Source organism: Bos grunniens, chromosome X (assembly GCF_055505025.1).
Source record: "Bos grunniens cultivar Pamir isolate PY7600 chromosome X, Bosgru_T2T1.0, whole genome shotgun sequence".
Taxonomy (NCBI): Eukaryota; Metazoa; Chordata; class Mammalia; order Artiodactyla; family Bovidae; genus Bos; species Bos grunniens.
In genome coordinates, this window is record NC_141194.1 from 146,105,418 (window position 1) to 146,121,784 (window position 16,367).

The 16,367-nt window shown below is 38.4% G+C and overlaps 1 protein-coding gene and 1 non-coding gene across 7 annotated transcripts in view; both read right to left on the reverse strand.

The window, feature by feature from the left end:
• Positions 1 to 16,367, reverse strand: part of SLC6A14 (solute carrier family 6 member 14) — a 446,075-nt gene that overhangs the window by 71,682 nt on the left and 358,026 nt on the right. The window lies entirely within an intron of this gene.
• TRNAG-GCC (transfer RNA glycine (anticodon GCC)) lies at positions 11,627 to 11,698 on the reverse strand. The gene has a single exon. It is a non-coding gene; the product is annotated as a tRNA-Gly (tRNA).

The window sequence follows — 16,367 nt, forward strand, 5'->3', positions numbered from 1 at the left end:
AGTGAAAGTAAGTGAAAGTTGCTCAGTCATGTCCAACTGTTTGCAACCACATGGACTAGAATTCTCCAGGCCAGAATACTGGAGGGAGTAGCCATTCCTTTCTCCAGGGGATCTCCCCAACCCAGGGATCGAACCCAGGTCTCCTGCATTGCAGGCAGATTCTTTACCAGCTGAGCCACAAGGGAAGCCCATTAAGCCATTAAATTAGTGGAAATTTGTTACTGCCAGAATAGAAAACAAATACACTAAGTTATGTAAAATCAATTAGTTTGTGAAAAAGACGTATTTTAAACTCATATATTTTACACTCTTTCAGATAGCACAAAATGCTATGAGAGTTCAGTGAAAATAGATCGCTTACAACCAGGGAATGAATATAGATTTCATGATAAAGTTAATATTTGAACTGGGCCAGAGTGGTGGAAACGGATCAATATGATGACAGTACTTTATGAATTAAAAACTGGGAATATGGTAGAGACATTTGAAATAGGCCTATTACAGAAAATCAGGGCTATGCAGCTGCTAAAATCATAATAAAGACTACTTTATAAAAAAAAAATTGAACTGGGCCTTGAAGGATTGGTAGGTCTTAAAATGATAAATATATCAAAACAGACCAGGAGGAGCCAAGATGGCGGAGGAGTAGGACGGGGAGAACACTTTCTCCCCCACAAATTCAACAAAAGAGCATTTAAACGTCAAGTAAATTCCACAAAACAACTTCTGAATGCCGGCAGAGGACATCAGGCACCCAGAAAAGCAACCCAACTCTTCGAAAGGAGGTAGGAAAAAATATTAAAGACAAAAAAAAGAGACAAAAGAGGGAGGGACGGAGCTCCGTCCCGGGAAGGGAATCTTAAAAAGAGAGAAGTTTCCAAACACCAGGAAACCTTCTCACTGCCGAATCTATGCCGAGCTTTGGAAGCACAGAGGGCAACATAACAGGGAGAAAAATAAATAAACAATTAAAACTCGCAGATTGCGAGCCCTACGGTAACTCCCCCAGCGGAGAAGCAGCTCAGATGCCTGCATCCGCCATTAGCAAGCGGGGGCTGGGCAGGGAGGCGCAGCGTGGGCTGCATCGCTGAGAGTAAGAATCTGGCCTGAATACCCTGAGCGCTATCTGAGCGAAATAATTTGGGCTAGCAAACCAGACTGTGGGATATCTACCACGCGAAAACCCAGTCCTAACCTAAGACACCGCCAGGCCCGCGCACGGAACAAAGGACTGAACAGAGATAGCCGGCTGCAGACCTTTCCCCTCCGGTGACAGGCAGCCAGAGCCGGAAGGGGGCAATCGCAGCCCCAGAGAGACGTTATCTATAAAACTGTAAGCGGGCTTCTTTGCTAACTAAAACTTCTTGGGGGTCTGGACGGTCAACATCTGCCTGAGAAGGTGCGCCGGTTTTACAACCAGAAAACCGAGTGGCGGGGAGGCGGTAAGTCGCAGCATTGGCGCTCGCCAAACACCTCATCACCTGAGCTGCTCGGACCTGGGAAGAGCACAAAACGCAGGCCCAACTGAGTCTGCGCCTCTGAGGACGACCCGAGTGCCTGAACCTGAGCGGCTTGGACCTGAGAGGTGCATGCAGCCCAGGGCCAGCCTCGGATTGTTCCCGGCGGAACAACCTAGAGTCCGAGCAGTGTGGACAGGGAGGCTACATGCGCCGTGAGCGGGGGCAGACCCAGGGTGGCTGAGGCACTGCGAGCCCACGCCAGTGTTATTTGTTTGCAGCATTCCTCCCTCCCTCCCCACAGCGCGACTGAACAAGTAAGCCTAAAAAAAAAAAAAAAAAAAGTGTCCTCCACTGTCCCCTTTGTGTCAGGGCGGAAACCAGATACTGAAGAGACTAGCAAACAGAAGAAGCTATAACAGAGGGAAACGCCTTGGAAGCTACAGGCAATAGACCAAAACCCTGTGGTTACTACGGACTACATAGGAAGGGGCCTATAGATCTTGAGAAATATAAGTCTGACCAAGGAACTAGCCAAAAATGAACTGAACCCACAACACCACCAAGAAAGTCCTAGATATATTTTTAGTATTTTTACGATCATTCTTTCTTTTTTTTTTTAATTAAAAAAAAAAAATTTAAGTCCTCTATTGTTCCTTTAATTTTCACTTTTATAACCTATTACTTTGTAAAAAAAAAAAAAAAAGACCCTATTTTTTTCTTCTTCAGCAAACTTCATATATATATTTTATAATTTTTTGACCTTGTTTTTTTTTTTTTTTTTTTTTCTTTTCTTTAACATTGTATTTTTGAAATTCTAAACTCTACTCTAGATTTTTAATTTTCGCTTTTTGGTATTTGTTATCAATTTTGTACCTATAGTTTATTTTTATATAATTTCTGTGACTTCTTTTTTTCTTCTTCTCTGTTTCTTTCTCTTCTTCTTCTATATAACATTGTATATCTGAATAATATCAATTTTGTACCTGTATTTTCTTTATAATTTTTGTGACATTGTTTGTTTTCGTTTGTCTGTTTTCTCTATTTTTCTTCTTCTTCTTTTTTTTTTTTTTTTAACATTGTATTTTTGAAATTCCAAACTCTACTCTAGATTTTTAATTTTTGCTTTTTGGTATTAGTTATCAATTTTGTACCTGTACTTTCTTTACAATTTTCGCGACCCTGTTTGTTTTTGTTTGTTCGTTTTTTATCTCTTTCTTTTCCTTCTTCTTTTCTTTAACATCGTATTTTTGAAATTCCAAACTCTACTCTAGATTTTTAATTCTTGCTTTTATGTATTTGTTACCAATTTTGTACCTTTAAGAACCCAATCTTCAGGACCCATTTTTCACTAGGGAGCAAGAATACTGGCTTGACTGCTCTCTCTCCCTTTAGACTCTCCTTTTTCTCCACCAGGTCGCCTGTGTCTCCTCCCTAACCCCTCTACTCTACCCAACTCTATGAATTTCTGTGTGTTCCAGACGGTGGAGAACACTTAGGGAACTGATTACTGGCTGGATCTGTCTCCCTCCTTTTCATTCCCCCCTTTTATCCTTCTGGCCACCTCTGTCACCTTCCTCCTTCTTCTCTTCTCTGTATGACTCCGTGAACATCTCTGAGTGGTCTAGTTGTGGAGTGCACATAAGGAAGTGACTACTGGCTACCCCACTCTCTCCATTATTGATTCACCTCATCTCATTTGGGTCACCTCTAACTCCCTCCTCCCTCTTCTCTTCTCCATGTAACCCTGTGAACCTCTCTGAGTGACCCGCATCATAGAGAAACTTTTCATCTTTAATGTAGATGTTTTATCAATGGTGCTGTATAGAAGGAGAAGTTTTGAAACTACTGTAAAAATAAGACCAATAACCGGAAGCAGGAGACTTAAGTCCAAACCCTGACTCCAGGGAACTCCTGACTCCAAGGAACATTAATTGACAGGAGCTCATCAAATGCCTCCATACCGACACTGAAACCAAGCACCACACAAGGGCCAATAAGTTCCAGGGCAAGACATACCAAGCAAATTCTCCAGCAACAAAGGAACACAGCCCTGAGCTTCAAGATACAGGCTGCCCAAAGTCACCCCAAAACTATAGACATCTCATAACTCACTACTGGACATTTCATTGCACTCCAGAGAGAAGAAATACAGCTCCACCCACCAGAACACCGACACAAGCTTCCCTAACCAGGAAACCTTGACAAGCCACCTGTACAAACCCACACACAGTGAGGAAACGCCACAATAAAGAGAACTCCACAAACTGCCAGGATACATAAAGGACACCCCAAACTCAGCAATTTAAACAAGATGAAGAGACAGAGGAATACTCAGCAGATAAAGGAACAGGATAAATGCCCACCAAACCAAACAAAAGAGGAAGAGATAGGGAATCTACCTGATAAAGAATTCCGAATAATGATAGTGAAATTGATCCAAAATCTTGAAACTAAAATGGAATCACAGATAAATAGCCTGGAGACAAGGATTGAGAAGATGCTAGAAAGGTTTAACAAGGACCTAGAAGAAATAAAAAAGAGTCAATATATAATGAATAATGCAATAAATGAAATTAAAAACACTCTGGAGGCAACAAATAGTAGAATAACAGAGGCAGAAGATAGGATTAGTGAATTAGAAGATAGAATGGTAGAAATAAATGAATCAGAGAGGATAAAAGAAAAACGAATTAAAAGAAATGAGGATAATCTCAGAGACCTCCAGGACAATATTAAACGCTACAACATTCGAATAATAGGGGTTCCAGAAGAAGAAGACAAAAAGAAAGACCATGAGAAAATACTTGAGGAGATAATAGTTGAAAACTTCCCTAAAATGGGGAAGGAAATAATCACCCAAGTCCAAGAAACCCAGAGAGTCCCAAACAGGATAAACCCAAGGAGAAACACCCCAAGACACATATTACTCAAATTAACAAAGATCAAACACAAAGAACAAATATTAAAAGCAGCAAGGGAAAAAACAACAAATAACACACAAGGGAATTCCCATAAGGATAACAGCTGATCTTTCAATAGAAACTCTTCAAGCCAGGAGGGAATGGCAAGACATACTTAAAATGATGAAAGAAAATAACCTACAGCCCAGATTATTGTACCCAGCAAGGATCTCATTCAAGTATGAAGGAGAAATCAAAAGCTTTTCAGACAAGCAAAAGCTGAGAGAATTCTGCACCACCAAACCAGCTCTCCAACAAATACTAAAGGATATTCTCTAGACAAGAAACACAAAAACGGTATATAAAATCGAACCCAAAACAATAAAGTAAATGGCAACGGGATCATACTTATCAGTAATTACCTTAAACGTAAATGGGTTGAATGCCCCAACTAAAAGACAAAGACTGGCTGAATGGATACAAAACCAAGACCCCTACATATGTTGTCTACAGGAGACCCACCTCAAAACAGGGGACACATACAGACTGAAAGTGAAGGGCTGGAAAAAGATTTTCCATGCAAATAGGGACCAAAAGAAAGCAGGAGTAGCAATACTCATATCAGATAAAATAGACTTTAAAACAAAGGCTGTGAAAAGAGACAAAGAAGGTCACTACATAATGATCAAAGGATCAATCCAAGAAGAAGATATAACAATTATAAATATATATGCACCCAACACGGGAGCACCACAGTACGTAAGACAAATGCTAACAAGTATGAAAGGAGAAATTAACAATAACACAATAATAGTGGGAGACTTTAATACCCCACTCACACCTATGGATAGATCAACTAAACAGAAAATTAACAAGGAAACACAAACTTTAAACGATACAATAGACCAGTTAGACCTAATTGATATATATAGGACATTTCATCCCAAAACAATGAATTTCACCTTTTTCTCAAGCGCACATGGAACCTTCTCCAGGATAGATCACATCCTGGGCCATAAAGCTAGCCTTGGTAAATTCAAAAAAAATGAAATCATTCCAAGCATTTTTTCTGACCACAATGCAGTAAGATTAGATCTCAATTACAGGAGAAAAACTATTAAAAATTCCAACATATGGAGGCTGAACAACACGCTGCTGAATAACCAACAAATCACAGAAGAAATCAAAAAAGAAATCAAAATTTGCATAGAAACGAATGAAAATGAAAACACAACAACCCAAAACCTGTGGGACACGGTAAAAGCAGTCCTAAGGGGAAAGTTCATAGCAATACAGGCACACCTCAAGAAACAAGAAAAAAGTCAAATAAATAACCTAACTCTACACCTAAAGCAACTAGAAAAGGAAGAAATGAAGAACCCCAGGGTTAGTAGAAGGAAAGAAATCTTAAAAATTAGAGCAGAAATAAATGCAAAAGAAACAAAAGAGACCATAGCAAAAATCAACAAAACCAAAAGCTGGTTCTTTGAAAGGATAAATAAAATTGACAAACCATTAGCCAGACTCATCAAGAAACAAAGGGAGAAAAATCAAATCAACAAAATTAGAAACGAAAATGGAGAGATCACAACAGACAACACAGAAATACAAAGGATCATAAGAGACTACTATCAACAATTATATGACAATAAAATGGACAACGTGGAAGAAATGGACAAATTCTTAGAAAAGTACAACTTTCCAAAACTAGACCAGGAAGAAATAGAAAATCTTAACAGACCCATCACAAGCATGGAAATTGAAACTGTAATCAAAAATCTTCCAGCAAACAAAAGCCCAGGTCCAGACGGCTTCACAGCTGAATTCTACCAAAAATTTAGAGAAGAGCTGACACCTATCCTGCTCAAACTCTTCCAAAAAATTGCAGAGGAAGGTAAACTTCCAAACTCATTCTATGAGGCCACCATCACCCTAATACCAAAACCTGACAAAGATGCCACAAAAAAAGAAAACTACAGGCCAGTATCACTGATGAACATAGATGCAAAAATCCTTAACAAAATTCTAGCAATCAGAATCCAACAACACATTAAAAAGATCATACACCATGACCAAGTGGGCTTTATCCCAGGGATGCAAGGATTCTTCAATATCCGCAAATCAATCAATGTAATACACCACATTAACAAATTGAAAAATAAAAACCATATGATTATCTCAATAGATGCAGAGAAAGCCTTTGACAAAATTCAACATCCATTTATGATAAAAAACTCTCCAGAAAGCAGGAATAGAAGGAACATACCTCAACATAATAAAAGCTATATATGACAAACCCACAGCAAACATTATCCTCAATGGTGAAAAATTGAAAGCATTTCCTCTAAAGTCAGGAACAAGACAAGGGTGCCCACTTTCACCATTACTATTCAACATAGTCTTGGAAGTTTTGGCCACAGCAATCAGAGCAGAAAAAGAAATAAAAGGAATCCAAATTGGAAAAGAAGAAGTAAAACTCTCACTATTTGCAGATGACATGATCCTCTACATAGAAAACCCTAAAGATTCCACCAGAAAATTACTAGAAATAATCAATGACTATAGTAAAGTTGCAGGATATAAAATCAACACACAGAAATCCCTTGCATTCCTATACACTAATAACGAGAAAACAGAGAGAGAAATTAAGGAAACAATTCCATTCACCATTGCAACGGAAAGAATAAAATACTTAGGAATATATCTACCTAAAGAAACTAAAGACCTATATATAAAAAACTATAAAACACTGGTGAAAGAAATCAAAGAGGACACTAATAGATGGAGAAATATACCATGTTCATGGATTGGAAGAATCAATATAGTGAAAATGAGTATACTACCCAAAGCAATTTATAGATTCAATGCAATCCCTATCAAGCTACCAACAGTATTCTTCACAGAGCTAGAACAAATAACTTCACAATTTGTATGGAAAAACAAAAAACCTCGAATAGCCAAAGTGATCTTGAGAAAGAAGAATGGAACTGGAGGAATCAACCTACCTGACTTCAGGCTCTACTACAAAGCCACAGTTATCAAGACAGTATGGTACTGGCACAAAGACAGATATATAGATCAATGGAATAAAATAGAAAGCCCAGAGATAAATCCACGCACATATGGACACCTTATCTTAGACAAAGGAGGCAAGAATATACAATGGATTAAAGACAATCTCTTTAACAAGTGGTGCTGGGAAATCTGGTCAACCACGTGTAAAAGAATGAAACTAGACCACTTTCTAACACCATACACAAAAATAAACTCAAAATGGATTAAAGATCTCAACGTAAGACCACAAACTATAAAACTCCTAGAGGAGAACATAGGCAAAACACTCTCTGACATACATCACAGCAGGATCCTCTATGACCCACCTCCCAGAATATTGGAAATAAAAGCAAAAATAAACAAATGGGACCTAATTAACCTTAAAAGCTTCTGCACATCAAAGGAAACTATTAGCAAGGTGAAAAGACAGCCTTCAGAATGGGAGAAAATAATAGCAAATGAAGCAACTGACAAAGAACTCATCTCAAAAATATACAAGCAACTCCTACAGCTCAACTCCAGAAAAATAAATGACCCAATCAAAAAATGGGCCAAAGAACTAAATAGACATTTCTCCAAAGAAGACATACAGATGGCTAACAAACACATGAAAAGATGCTCAACATCACTCATTATCAGAGAAATGCAAATCAAAACCACTATGAGGTACCATTTCACACCAGTCAGAATGGCTGCGATCCAAAAGTCTACAAATAATAAATGCTGGAAAGGGTGTGGAGAAAAGGGAACCCTCTTACACTGTTGGTGGGAATGCAAACTAGTACAGCCACTATGGAGAACAGTGTGGAGATTCCTTAAAAAACTGGAAATAGAACTGCCTTATGATCCAGCAATCGCACTGCTGGGCATACACACTGAGGAAACCAGAAGGGAAAGAGACACGTGTACCCCAATGTTCATCGCAGCACTGTTTATAATAGCCAGGACATGGAAGCAACCTAGATGTCCATCAGCAGATGAATGGATAAGAAAGCTGTGGTACATATACACAATGGAGTATTACTCAGCCATTAAAAAGAATACATTTGAATCAGTTCTAATGAGGTGGATGAAACTGGAGCCTATTATACAGAGTGAAGTAAGCCAGAAGGAAAAACAGAAATATAGTATACTAACGCATATATATGGAATTTAGAAAGATGGTAACAATAACCTGGTGTACGAGACAGCAAAAGAGACACTGATGTATAGAGCAGTCTTATGGACTCTGTGGGAGAGGGAGAGGGTGGGAAGATTTGGGAGAGTGACATTGAAACATGTAGAATATCATGTAAGAAACGAGTTGCCAGTCCAGGTTCGATGCACGATACTGGATGCTTGGGGCTGGTGCACTGGGACGACCCAGAGGGATGGTGTGGGGAGGGAGGAGGGAGGAGGGTTCAGGATGGGGAACACATGTATTGCTGTGGCAGATTCATTTTGATATTTGGCAAAACTAATACAATTATGTAAAGTTTAAAAATAAAATAAAATTAAAAAAAAAAAAAAACAGACCAATGTCCTTTAATCAAGAAATGAATAAACAATTGTTGTATATTCATACAATGAAATACAACCCAGCAATAAAAGAAGAAGCAATTACTGGACTCACAATAATGTATTGTAATGTATTGTAAAGACACTTTTTTGATGGAAAGAAATCAGACAAAACATGGTATACATCATGTGGTTTCAATTATATGAAGTTGGGAGGCCTGGCATGCTGCAATTCAAGGGGTCGCAAAGAGTTGGACACGACTGAGCGACTGAACTGAACTGAACAATAGGCAAAACTAATCTATATTGTTAGAAATCCAGAAGTAGTTTCAGAGTGGGGGGAGGGAACTAATTGCAGAGGGGCACAAAAGAACTTTCTGGAGTGATAAAAATGTTCTTATTTTGTGTGACAGTTATATGGATGTTTAGAATTTTCAAAATGGATAAAACTAAATACTTAAAATTTCATTTTATTGTATATTAATTATATATTTTAAAATATTTTTCAAAGAAAAAGCATGACCAATAGCTGAGAAGCTAGATATGTGGGTCAAATTTAGGAAATAAAAATTAGTACAGTTGGCTTAAAGAAGTTCTCAATCCCAGGTGCATGTTAGAATCACCTGGAGAGTTTTTACAAATTTACAAATCTCTGAGTCCAGAGATTGCAATTTAATCGGTTTGTCATGAGCCCCAAGCATCAGTAATTTTATAAACTCCCCAGACAGTTCTTACATGAAGTCAGATTTGAGAAGCAGGGGCTGAGAGCATGGATGATGTAAATAGACAAATTGTGAATGTCCTGGGATACATGCTAAGGAGTTTTAGTTTGCTTAGATGGAGATACAGATATACTTAAGCTTTTTAGACAGGAGGGAGCAAATAATTAGAGCTGCCCATTAGGAATATTCTTCTCATACCTGTGTCCTCTGGAGAGTAGACCCAGAGGTGGAGAGTTGAATTAGAAGGCTGGCCCAGTGATCCAGGCAAGAGATAATATGATACAGAAACAAATTGGTCGCTTTGGGAATGAAAGAAGAGCAGATGGATTTTTTTAGCCATTCAGCTAGTGAATTATTCATTTATCTAAATAGATGGATGAATAGATTAGATAGATGAATACATTCATTTGTGCAGATAATCAACATGAATTTATTGAGTGTTAATCCGTCAGCCTCTAGAAATAAAGTGGAGAAAAAGTCATACCCTGTCCACCTCAGGCTTACATTCTAATGAAAGGCACTAACATTTTAAATGTCAGAGGTATTTTGTTTATATGAGGGAGAGATCAAGAGTGGAAGAGAAAATTTAAGGAAGATTATGGAGGAAAGACTCTCTTCAGATAAAGAAGGGAAAGGAAAAGATATTTATTTTGTTTTGCTTTTACTTGTTTGTGGGGTCTGTGATATATCTAGATAGGAATCACTGCTAGATAATAGAAGATTTGGAGTTAGCTAGAATAGAGACATGGATGTTAGAGTTACCCAAAGCTGTGATGGTGATTAATAATTGTGAAAGTATAAGGAAGGAAGAGGAAAGGAACAAAGACTAAGTCCTCAGGGACACCTACCTCAAAGACTGCAATAGAAAACATCAAATAAAGAGCAATAAGTGGGAGAGTGTAGTGATATGGAAGTCAAGGTAGGGGATTAATGATGTAAAATGCTTGGATGACAATGATTATCTGGGTAATCCTGTTGAATACGAAATTAGGAACTCATTGACAAAGACGCTTCATTAAAATGGGTGGGGGTAGAATTAAGATTAGAAGGAATTGTGTGTGTGCTCAGTTGCTCATTTGTGTCAGACTCTTTGCAACCCCCTGGACTGTAGCCATCCAGGCTCCTCTGTCCACGGGATGGCATGCAGCATCCAAAACCATCCCTCAGCGTGGTACTGCTGAAGGCGAGGCTGGTCCCCATGACCCCCAGAGCCGAGCTTAGCCACTCTGACCTCAGCCTCATCCAGCAGCAGCAGCAACAGCAACAGCAGCGGGAGGAAGCTGAGTAAGAGAGGCCGGAGGTGCCCAGGATATCCTCTACAGCCACTGCTCCAGATGGAGAAGTCTTTAGGCTACCGTAAGAATAAGACTGAAATCCAGAGGCAGGAGGCTTAAGTTAAAAACCTGAGAACACCAGAGAACTCCTGACTCCAGGGAACATTAATCGATAAGAGCTCATCCAAAAGCCTTCATACCTACACTGAAACCAAACACCACACAAGAGCCAATAAGTTCCAGAACAAGACATACCACACAAATTCTCCAGCAACACAGGAACATAGCCCTGAGCTTCAATATACAGGCTGCCCAAAGTCACACCAAACCCACTGACATCTCAGAACTCACTACTGGACACTTCATTGCACTCCAGAGAGAAGAAATCCAGCTCCACCCACCAGAACACCAACACAAGCTTCCCTAACCAGGAATCCTTGACAAGCCACCCGTCCAAACCCACCCACAGTGAGGAAACCCCACAATAAAGAGGAACCACGAACTGCCAGAATACGGAAAGGCCACCCCAAACACAGCACTCTAAACAAGATGAAAAGGCAAAGAAATACTCAGCAGGTAAAGGAACAGGATAAGTGAAGTAGCTCGGTCGTGCCGACTCTTTGTGACCCCATGGACTGCAGCCCACCAATTGCCTCCGTCCATGGGATTCTCCAGGCAAAAATACTGGAGACGCTTGCCATTTCCCTCTCCAGGGCATCTTCCCCACCCAGGGATCGAACCCAGGTCTCCTGCATGGCAGGCAGACGCTTTAACCTCTGAGCCACCAGGGAAGCCCCAAAGGAACAGGATAAATGCCCACCAAACCAAACAAAAGAGGAAGAGATAGGGAATCTACCTGAGAAAGAATTCTTAATAATGATAGTGAAAATGATTCAAAATCTTGAAAACAAAATGGAGTTACAGATAAATAGCCTGGAGACAAGGATTGAGAAGATGCAAGAAAGGTTTAACAAGGACATAGAAGAAATAAAAAAGAGTCAATAAATAACAAATAATGCAATAAATGAGATCAAAAACACTCTGGAAGGAACCAACAGTAGAATAATAGGATAGAAGAGGCAGAAGATAGGATAAGTAAGGTAGAAGATAGAATGGTAACAATAAATGAAGCAGAGGGGAAAAAAGAAAAATGAATTAAAAGAAATGAGGACAACCTCAGAGACCTCTGGGACATGTTAAATGCCCCAACATTCAAATCATAGGAGTCCCAGAAGAAGAAGACAAAAAGAAAGGCCATTAGAAAATACTTGAGGAGATAGAGGTTGAAAACTTCCCTAAAATGGGGAAGGAAATAATCACCCAAGTCCAAGAAACCCAGAAAGTCCCAAACAGGATTAACCCAAGGTGAAACACCCCAAGACACATATTAATCAAATTAACAAAGATCAAACACAAAGAACAAATATTAAAAGCAGCAAGGGAAAAACAACAAATAACACACAAGGGGATTCCCATAAGGATAAAAGCTGATCTTTCAATAGAAACTCTTAAAAAAAAAAAAACTCTTCAGGCCAGAAGGGAATGGCAGGACATACTTAAAGTGATGAAAGAAAATAACGTACAGCCCAGATTACTATACCCAGCAAGGATCTCATTCAAATATGAAGGAGAAATCAAAAGCTTTACAGACAAGCAAAAGCTGAGAGAATTCAGCACCACCAAACCACATCTCCAACAAATGCTAAAGGATCTTCTCTAGATAGTAAACACAGAAAGTGTGTATAAACTCGAACACAAAACAACAAAGTAAATGGCAACAGGATCATACTTAGCAATAATTACCTTAAATGGGTTGAATGCCCCAACCAGAAGACAAAGACTGGTTGAATGGATACAAAAACAAGACCCCTATATATGCTATCTACAAGAGACCCACCTCGAAACAAGGGACATATACAGACTGAAAGTGAAGGGCTGGAAAAAGATATTCCACGCAAATAGAGACCAAAAGAAAGCAGGAGTAGCAATACTCATATCAGGTAAAATAGACTTTGAAACAAAGGCTGTGAAAAGAGACAAAGAAGGACACCACATAATGATCAAAGGATCAATCCAAGAAGAAGATATAACAATTCTAAATATATATGCATGAAACATAGGAGCACCACAATATGTAAGGCAAATGCTAACAAGTATGAAAGGGGAAATTAACAATAACACAATATAGTGGGAGACTTTAATACCCCACTCACATCTATGGATAGATCAACTAAACAGAAAATTAACAAGGAAACACAAACATTAAACAATACAATAGACCAGTTAGACCTAATTGATATCTATAGGACATTTCACCCCAAAACAATGAATTTCACCTTTTTCCCAAGCACACATGGAAACTTCTCCAGGATAGATCACATCCTGGGCCATAAATCTAGCTTGGTAAATTCAAAAAAATCGAAATCATTCCAAGTATCTTTTCTGACCACAATGCAATAAGATTAGATGTCAATTACAGGAGAAAAACTATTAAAAATTCCAACATATGGAGGCCGAACAACACGGTGCTGAATAAACAACAAATCACAGAAGAAATCAAAATTTGCATAGAAATGAATGAAAATGAAAACACAACAACCCCAAACCTTATGGAATACTGTAAAAGCAGTGCTAAGGGGAAAGTTCCTAGCAATACAGGCTTACCTCAAGAAACAAGAAAAAAGTCAAATAAATAACCTAACTCTACACCTAAAGCAACTAGAAAAGGAAGAAATGAAGAACCCCAGGGTTAGTAGAAGGAAAGAAATCTTAAAAATTAAGGCAGAAATATATGCAAAAGAAACAAAAGAGACCATAGCAAAAAATCAACAAAGATAAAAGCTGGTTCTTTGAGAAGATAAATAAAATTGACAAACCATTAGCCAGACTCATCAAGAAACAAAGGAAGAAGAAGCAAATCAATAAAATTAGAAATGAAAATGGAGGAATCACAACAAACCACACAGAAATACAAAGGATCATAAGAGACTACTATCAGCAACTACATGCCAATAAAATGGACAACCTGGAAGAAATGGACACATTCTTAGAAAAGTACAACTTTCCAAAACTGAACCATGAAGAAATAGAAAATCTTAACAGACACATCACAAGCACAAAAATCGAAACTGTAATCAGAAATCTTCCAGCAAACAAAAGCCCAGGTCCAGACGGCTTCACAGGTGAATTCTACCAAAGTTTAGAGAAGAGTGAACACCTATTTTACTCAACCTCTTCCAGAAAATTGCAGAGGAAGGTAAACTTCCAAACTCCTTCTATGAGGCCACCATCACCCTAATACCAAAACCAGACAAAGAGGCCACAAAAAAAGAAAACTATAGGCCAATACACTGATGAAAATAGATGCAAAATTCCTTAACAAAATTCTAGCAAACAGAATCCAACAACATATTGAAAAGATCATACATCATGATCAAGTGGGCTTTACCCAGGGATGCAAGGAATCTTCCCTATCCACAAATCAATCAATGTAATACACCACATTAACAAACTGAAAGACAAAATCCATACAATTATCTCAATAGATGCAGAGAAAGCCTTTGACAAAATTCAACATCTATTTATGATAAAAACCCTCCAGAAAGCAGGAATAGAAAGAACATACCTCAACATAATAAAAGGTATATATGACAAACCTACAGTAAATATTATCCACAGTGGTGAAAAATTGAAAGCATTTCCCCTAGTCAGGAACAAGACAAGGGTGTCCACTCTCACCACTACTATTCAACATAGTTTTGAAAGTTTTGGCCACAGAAATCAGAGCAGAAAAAGAAACAAAATGAGTCCAGATTGGAAAGGAAGAAGGAAACTCTCACTGTTTGCAGATGACATGATCCTCTATACAGAAAACCCTGAAGACTCCACCAGAAAATTACTAGAGCTAATCAATGAATATAGTAAAGTTGCAGGATATAAAATTAACACACACAAATCCCTTGCATTCCTATACACTAACAATGAGAAAACAGAAAGATAAATTAAGGAGACAATTCCATTCACCATTGCAATGAAAAGAATAAAATACTTAGGAATATATCTACCTAAAGAAACAAAAGACCTATATATAGAAAACTATAAAACACTGGTGAAAGAAATCAAAGAGGACACAAATAGATGGAGAAATATACCGTGTTCATGGATTGGAAGAATCAATATAGTGAAAATGAGTATACTACTCAAAGCAATCTATAGATTCAATGTGATCCCTATCAAGCTACCAACAGTATTTTTCACAGAACTAGAACAAATAATTTCACAATTGGTATGGAAATACAAAAAATCTCGAATAGCCAAAGCAATCTTGAGAAAGAAGAATGGAACTGGAGGAATCAACCTGCCTAAATTCAAGCTATACTACAAAGCCACAGTCATCAAGACAGTATGGTACTGGCACAAAGACAGAAATATAGATCAGTGGAACAAAATAGGAAGCCCAGAGATAAATCCATGCACTTATGGACACCTTATCTTTGACAAAGGAGGCAAGAATATACAATGGAGAAAAGACAATCTCTTTTACAAGTGGTGCTGGGAAAACTGGTCAACCACTTGTAAAAGAATGAAACTAGAATACTTTCTAACACCATACACAAAAATAAACTGAAGATGGATAAAAGATCTAAACATAAGATCAGAAACTATAAAACTCCTAGAGGAGAACATAGGCAAAACACTCTCCGACATAAATCACAGCAGGATCCTCTATGACCCACCTCCCAGAGTAATGGAAATAAAAGAAAAAGTAAACAAATGGGACCTAATTAAACTTAAACGCTTTTTCACAACGAAGGAAACTATAAGCAAGGTGAAAAGACAGCCTTCAGAATGGGAGAAAATAATAGCAAATGAAGCAACAGACAAAGAATTAATCTCAAAAATATACAAGCAACTCCTGCAGCTCAGTTCCGGAAAAATAAACGACCCAATCAAAAAATGGGCCAAAGAATTAAATAGACATTTCTCCAAAGAAGACATACAGATGGCTAACAAACATATGAAAAGATGCTAAACATCACTCATTATCAGAGAAATGCAAATCAAAACCACAATGAGGTACCATTTCACCCTGGTCAGAATGGCTGCTATCCAAAAGTCTACAAACAATACATGCTGGAGAGGGTGTGAAGAAAAGGGAACTCTCTTACACTGTTGGTGGGAATGCAAACTAGTACAGCCACTATGGAGAACAGTGTGGAGATTCCTTAAAAAACTTGAAATAGAACAGCCATATGACCCAGCAGTCCCACTGCTGGGCATCCACACCGAGGAAACCAGAAGGGAAAGAGACACGTGTACCCCAATGTTCATCACAGCACTGTTTATAATAGCCAGGACATGGAAGCAACCTAGATGTCCATCAGCAGATGAATGGATAAGAAAGCTGTGGTACATATACACAATGGAGTATTACTCAGCCATTAAAAAGAATACATTTGA